This window comes from Toxorhynchites rutilus, chromosome 2, assembly GCF_029784135.1.
Source record: "Toxorhynchites rutilus septentrionalis strain SRP chromosome 2, ASM2978413v1, whole genome shotgun sequence".
In the NCBI taxonomy this organism is placed as follows: domain Eukaryota; kingdom Metazoa; phylum Arthropoda; class Insecta; order Diptera; family Culicidae; genus Toxorhynchites; species Toxorhynchites rutilus.
Window position 1 is genome coordinate 249,509,246 of NC_073745.1, and position 8,422 is coordinate 249,517,667.

The following is an 8,422-nucleotide window of genomic DNA, read 5'->3' on the forward strand; positions in this document are numbered from 1 at the left end:
ATAGAATTATAGAATTATTATATAATACCTGATAACTGTCTAAGTTCATTGGTCTGAGTTAACGGTGGGTAGACAATAAACCGTCCGTTAATGGTGTAACTACTTTTTTGCACCAGAAATCAAATTTTCGTTTCATGTTTCATATGGACGTAATAATAAGATTGTGTACGCGGGTTAAGAGATTCGTGTCAGGGGGAAGTAGAAGTGTGGATTGAAGTCAGTTGAATGAAGAGGCAGATTTGTATTCATTAGTCACGTCAATTAGATTAATCATTGACTAGAATAGTTCGTCAGTCATCCTCGCTCTCAACGCTTGTTAATTCATTTTCTAGTTAATTCAAATTATGTTGACGGCGAATGCCGAAGTAGTCCTAGTCGAAGCGAAGCTACTTCATTTTTCATCTTCGAAGATTTCGGAACCTGGTTGAATCATGAAATGTATTCTGTAACATTTTTAACGTTTCGGCTCAAGAAATTTTGTTTGCAACACAAAATTTCACACAATATCTTTAACCAATAGAATTATCCATATAAAAATCGCCGAGAAAACAAGGTAACTTGTTCTTCATGACGCTATAAACAAACTAAAAGATGGATCGGGCTCAATATCATAACATTAATCACTGCACAATGGTCCAGGAGGCATTTAAGTAAAAATTAGAAGTTAGAGCTCGATAGTTATTCTCTAGACAAAAACTGTCTTCGACAAAATTGTTACATATAATAGAGCGCTCATTTTTATGTTATTAAAAATAGGTTGACCAAAATTGTCGATGAATTAAAAAATATAACTTTCTTTTTAGAGGTAAACATAGTTTGACAATATTGTAGCCCCAGTTATTTGAGACATCTTTGTGCAATAAAGTTTTTTTTTCTATCTCTTGAAAAAGCGTATATAGCGCCTTTTTCCTAGGTTGCGTTGGGGTCACCATGAGAAAAACTGTTTTCTTGCTCTGCAAAATATGAAAAAATTCAAACTGTCTTAGAATGAATTTTAAAGCTTCCTAATATAAACATTTTGCGATGCAGAACTTATATATCTCAACTCCACTCAAAGTTATTGATATTTCTTCCCAAAAAATACACTCTCTTCGTTTAATGGTCATTCTTTCTGGGGCAAACATAAACAAAGCTAATTGGCAGCATCTGAAAGAACATATTTCACTCTACATAATGTATGATTTTCAAAACTATGCTATTATTTTGTGTTTGAGTAAATTAAAATTGAGATCATGAGTTTTTTGGTGAAAAACCACCAATAACTTTGAGTAGGATTAGAATATTGACAAGTTCCGCATCGCAAAATGTTGGTCTTGATAAGCTCTAAAAATCGTAGGAAGATAGTTTAGATGTAGAATTTGAACAATGAAAGTTGAAGCAGAAACCACGTTTTTTTTCGTGGTCACCCTAACGCAACTTAGAAAAAAGTGCTAAATCGATTATATTGAAATGTAGAAAAAGTTTTGTTCTACAAAGTTGGTTAAAAAAAACTAGTGCTATAACATTGTCGAACTATGTTTATCTCTATCTACAGAGATAAGAAAGTTATATTTTTTATTTCATCGACAATTTTGGTTACCCTATTTTTGATAACATAAAAATAAGCGTTATTTGGCACCGCTTGGAAACAACAAGAATGGCAACACTTTCAAATATCAAATGTCTTGCTATGTGTTATTTAGTATTCGAGATGGAAAATGAAAGGTGGGAAGATTTTGAAATCTGTGACGTCACATATTTTATTTATGTGTGTTACTTTTCTTATAATAGTCCACTACATAGGAAAAGTGTTGTTATTAAAAGTAAAAATAAGCAGATGAAGTGAACGAACTAGTTTTTTTTCTTAAATCAATGCTAGCGTTCAAAATCATAAGAGCCCAACTTGCATTTTAGCAGAAACTGAAATTTCAGTATTTTTGAGTACCCCTTCTCCTTGAACGGACTTTAACCCCTTCCCGTATTATTTAATACGTCACACATCAAATGATTTCGCTAGCCTACTGAGCGTTCTAGCGCCCTATGTTATTCAAGTACCCACGAGTGAGACTCGATGTTGTACGGGAAAGGGTTAATTTCAATTCAATTTTACTTCTCGTTACGTCGACCAAAAACGTAAATGAATAAAATCAGAGTCACAGAATATTTTGTTCCTTTGACGTATAAACATTTAACAGTGCATGGAAAGAAGGGTTGCATGTTTTATTCATGTAAAATGCACTTGAAAATTAAATTTAATTGACTCCGTTTGACCTAGATTGAGACGAAAAGTTTTCCGCTTGCATCTTAGTTTTAGACGAAGTTTTCAACACCCTAATTGTGAAAAAAGTAATTACAATTGCTGACAAGAGATAAACTTCCATGAAGTTGCTCTAAAATCCGAACATAGTAGATATTAGAATATTACTTCTGATATAAGAAGAAATCAAAGAAAAAATTAAACATTTTAGTTCGGGATATGTTTCTGCATAATGCGAAAAATGTGTTTTGGAAACATGTAATTAGTTTCTGTATATCGTCTTTCAACGTTATTCGTTGACACATTCAATTTTGAACCATTTTAATAACTGACTGGTATGCCTGGTTTGTGAACTTCCTATCTTCCTGGCTACTAATACAATCAAAGTTTGACACAACCAAAACCCGTGAAACTTTCCACTTTCTATTCTTCATCTCGTTTAGTATTGTCTCAGTGGAATCGCACATCTAGACATCCTTCGTACAACGTAAACCAACCAGCGTCACACAAGCGTTCAGCATAGCATTCATACAGAGCCATACATTGATGGCTTGAAGCAACTGAGCGCACAAACACTTCTCATCATTTTGCGCTATTCTCAAAAGATTATGATTCATTATGATCATGTTTAGCGCAGATGTCATCCTTGTTGAAGGCAGTTTTGCGATTGGCAGACGAACCCAAATAACTCACAATATTCCAGCACAATATTCACTATGGTTTAGATTGATATTTCTCAAATAATTATTTGGCCAACAACCTTAACGCCTGCTTCGCCATAGCGTCAGTTCAATGCATTGATGCAATGTCAAAGGCAACAATGAAGTCCTTATGATGACGGAAAACCGATGTTAGCTGCTTCGAAAAAGGAAAAAGTCTGGATATTTCCGCTACCTCCCTCTTTGTTTATATTTATCGTCGCTGCTGCATAGTTTGCACCACCAAACAATCGTTCATCATCAAAATAGATGATTGTTGCTTCGCGATAGGGCCAATGCACACGGGAGCAGATACAAATGAGATTTCAGCGTGCGAAGATGTGCTATTTGTACATACGGGTCACGAAGCACGCAAGTACGCACGTAAACAATTGAAAAATTGTGAAATGTCAAGCATTGTCCAAACACACTATATGCCTCGTTTTGATTGGTGCAATTTGTGTTCCTCAAATGTTTCCAATCAAAAGGAGTCCTACGTCTATTCGGTTATGTCCGGATATTACCCGCCCGTCTTTTTCAATTATAGAAAGAGTTACCTTCTCCATCAAGGCCAATTTTACAAAATGAAATCGTTACATCAACGCCTCTCCTGGCTTCTAACATGCACTAACAACCCTTGTACGTTGTTACGATAGACGACTGGTTAAAAAACCATGACTTCACCATCGTTCTAAGAAAATAGTAACTAAGTGACTTCGTAGAAGTGCTGAAGGGATTGGTTAAGGGCTGTTATCTTGGAAGCCACGTTTGGAGCAATTTCGATATCTAAGCCACTTAGGCGGCTCGCACACCGGAGCAATAAGCAACTAGCAACTATCAACATGCAATAAGCAATATTATCGCCAATGGATTATTCCATTTAATTCTCGCATTGATCTCGCACACCGATGCAATACGATATCGCTATCGCCTTTGTAGAGCAACACATATCGCTTGCAACATGACGTGTAGGTTAAAAAGCAACTTATCGCCCATAATTTGGCAAGTTTCGTTCATTAAGCAGATTGTTTGCATAATGTCAGGCGTTTTTATTGCTCTTGTATGCGAAGCACAACAAAATATATTGCGTATTGCAGCTTGATAGTTGCTTATTGCTTTGGTGTGCGAGCCGCCTTAAGCAGCTGCTTAATTGCAATGTACGCCTGGTACTCAGATGTGTCACACCTATTGTTACATGTATATCTTGAAAAGCGAACCCAAACAATATCCATGAAACATAATTCAAACCAACGAAACTAAGAAACAAAATTGATCTAGACTCGACTATAGAACATATCAAGTTTGATATCATATTATCAAGAGGCACCTTAAGCTTTCGAATGACAGGGATTAGAACGAATTTTGACGTAGGATTACGTCTTTCGGGAACATATTGGGGTACAAATTGAAAAATGAAAATCGATCGCATCGTGAAAAATGTCCAATTTCAAACGCTTGTTACTCATTCATTTCATGATGGATTGATGAGATTTTTGCATCAAACGATTACGGCACTCCATAACAATTTTTCACATTGAATAAAATAGTATATATCATATAACTAACTATCGAACAATTGAAAAAATTCAACCCCTATCCAAACAAAGATACCCAGTCCTGATTGGTCGAAATTCACGTCATTTCTTTTTCGCGCCCGATTCGTTCTCTCACCGACAAGCTGCATGGCAATCGAGTAGGAGGTGCCTACTTCACACATACCAAATGATATAAAAGGAAGGAGCATTCGTGGATCTCATTCATTCTTACAACGGACGTGGAACGGACAACAACAAGTGGAGAGCAGCAGCAGTGAAAGCGGCTAATATATAGGCGAGCATAGAAGTTGAGCGGTCAAAATGCGAGCTGTGTCTCACATCGAGCTTCTATGGCAACATAAGCAGCGGCAAACAGTAGCAACGGTTGTTGAAACCGGTCTACTACTAGTGGCAGCAGCAAGCATCACGAGCGGATCGTTTCAGGCACGCTCTCTCCGTCAGAAGTGCGAGAACGTTTCTTGGCATCGTGAAAGTGCAGCATCGAATCTGAGCGGCCAACAATTTAGCTGTGTCTCACATAAGTGGCAGTAGCAGCAGCAGCGGCGGTAAACATCGAGGCTGAACCTCAACAATCGAGCTGTGTCTCGCATCGGTCCACTACTGTTGGCAACAACAAACATCATGAGTAGAGAGTTTCAGGCATGCTCTCTTTCTCTACTGCTGCTGCTGCTGCTGCTGCTGCTACTCAGTCAGATTTCTCATTCTTGTTGGACGTTCAGATCGATAAATATATGTGTTTGTAGTGTGCATTGCTGGTACTCCTGTTCACATCAACCAATATAATTGGATGCAGTTATGGAGGTAAAGGAGACAAAGGATCCGGTTAAAGAAGAGTGTATCGCAAGGTTCCACATGACAACATCCAGTGTATCAAACCCGCTATCCGTTGTTTACCTCACCGTGATGGTGTCAACGAAACCCTTGCAAACCGACGCACAGAAGCCGAAGATGCCAAAGCCAAGGAAAGCAGCAGCGACTCCGAAAAAACTTCCGCTGCCAAAAAGTTAACAACCCCTACATCCGACTGAAACCTCACATTAACACGGAGCAGATTCCGTACAACCCATTTAACCATTCCAGTCCTTTTCAGGACTTTCGATATAGCTTTGAAACGAAAGAGTTTAATTTATTGTTTTCCACTTATCATAAAAATGATATAAAATTACGAACAAAAAATGCTGTTTACTTTTACATTTTGTTTGATCATGTGCAACTAAAAGAGGAAACTTATCACGTCAGAAACATACTTTCCATCAACCAACCTGACTGGATGCGGAAAGGGAGGCGAATGACATATGTATGCACAACCCAATATATATATATATATATATATATATATATATATATATATATATATATATATATATATATATATATATATATATATATATATATATATATATATATATATATATATATATATATATATATATATATATATATATATATATATATAGAGAGAGAGAGAGAGAGAGAGAGAGAGAGAGAGAAACGGCTCCGGTCATGCCTCAAGGAATTTTCTAAAATAATATTTTGCCGATGCCTTTGCGCGAACTACACGGGCGAGTACGCTATTCGGTTCGGCGTGGCAGTGTGCTCCGCCGAAGTGCTACCCCTGTACGGAGCACTGCGCCGAAAAGTATGCACATCGCGCTGGTGTGATCGAAGAGCAGTATGAATTTCATGTCGTCAACACTCGACACTCGTACACACATCTCGTCGCGCGGATGTCGTCTATAGATGACGTTCGTAACGGAAGGGTTAACCATCAATAACTACGCTTGGCAACATTGACATCTGGCAATTTTCATATAAGATTTTTCCCCCGCATGTTAAAAGTGGTTTTTCATGTACATAAAAGCGCAGCGTAGTATGTCAACTGCTTCCCGGTTAGAAAATAAATGATCGTTAGAAAATAACTGAGCGACCCGTCCAATTTCAAACGCTTATTGCTCATTCATTTCATGATGGATTGATGAGATGTTTGCATCATACGTTGTCGGCACTCCATAATAATTTTTCACATTGAATAAAATAATATATATCATGTAACTAACAATCGAACAATTAAAAAATCTCAACCACTATCCAAACAGAAGATACCTAGGCCTGATTGATCGAAATTGACGTCATTACTTTTTCGCGCCCGATTCGTTCGTTCACCGGCAAGCTGCATGACAATCGAGTAGGAGGCGCCTACTTCACACATACCAAATGATATAAAAGGATGGAGCGTTCGTGGATTTTATTCATTTTTACAACGGACGTGGAACGGACAACAGTGGAGAGCAGCAGCAGTGGAGAGCAGCAACAGTGGACGCGGCTAATATATAGACGAGCATCGAAGCTGTGTGGTCAATAGGCTAGCTGTGCCTCACATCAAGCTTCTATGGCAGTATAAGCAGCGGCAAACTACTACTACTCTACTAGTGGCAGCAGCAAGCATCGAGAGCGGAGCATTTCGGGCACGCTCTCTCCATCAGAAGTGCGAGCACACGCTTCTTGGAATCGTGAAAGTGCAGCAGTGAACTTCAAGACGAGCATCGAATTTGAGCGGCCAACAATTGAGCTGTGTCTCATATCGAACTTAAGTGGCAGTAGCAGCAGCAGCGGCGGTAAACATCGAGGCCTAACATCAACAATTGAGCTGTGTCCCGCATCGGTCCAGTACTGATGGCAACAGCAAACATCATGAGCAGAAAGTTTCAGGCATGATCTCTCTTTCTGCTGATGCTGCTGCTCAGTCAGATTTCTCATTTTGTTCGACGCTCAGATCGGTAAACATATATGTTTTTGGTGTTTTAAGTGTGGTCATATCAGATCAACATTAACCAACATGACTTCATGCGGCAAGGAAGGCAAAGGAGGATCGAAGCGTATTGCAAGGTTCTACATGACAATATCCAGTGTATCAAACTCGCTATTCGCCGTTTAGCTCGACGTGATGGTGTCAACGAAAACCACCAAAATAAAACAGAAATAAGCAGCAGCGGCTTCGAAAAAGCTACCGCTGCCAAAAAAACAACAGAAGTGAATTGTTGTTTTTGTTGCTCCATAAAGTTTTACGCGAGTAAATATGTCGGAATATATGTTCACGCAATATGAGCGCCAATCTCGTAAACGTGCCTCGGAGCTGAAACAACTTTCTATCACTGATACCGGAAGCTCGATTGTAACACTGGTGAAATGAACAAAAAATACCCAACAACCAAACCAAACGGCCCTTTTCAGGGCCATCAGATCATTATCAAAGAGTTTAACAATATATTTTTTCAAACATCCAAAATCAGCATGCGACAGATAGCCTAACGTAATCCTACGTCAACTATGCGGTCGTGTCTCGGACACAACCTTCTGTGACTTATTTTTTTCAAACAATGTTATTCCACCAGAGACACCGTGACTGCTTTGTGTATGTAAAAACCAGAATACAGCATTTCGAAAAATATGACGAGACGACCGGCCGATATATTTTCGGGGAAAAACAACTGAGGATTCCCAGTCTCGCACATTTTACTTATATAGTTTGTAATGGTGGTAGTGCGGGGTTTTTGCTTGTCGCGTTTCGATTATTATAGGTATAACTAGCTGACCCGGCAAACGTTGTTCTGCCATATAAATTACTTCTAGTGAATATTTTGACTGTTGAATGAAAAATTGCAATACATGTGTGTTCAAATGTTTCAACGACCTATTAAATTAATTGATTATGATCGATGAAGGATAGACTCCACGTGGATATCGAGCAGATACGTGAAGATTTGACCGTGTATTGCATTGGACCGTGGGAACTTCCCAAACCTGAGTGTGATGTGGAGATGGAGATGAGATCTATGATGTACAGAGAAATGGACCGGATCGATCGAATCTCAGGATTCGTCTTTTGCATTCAGAAATCTGATCATTCGTGCTATGAAATGTAGCAACCTTGC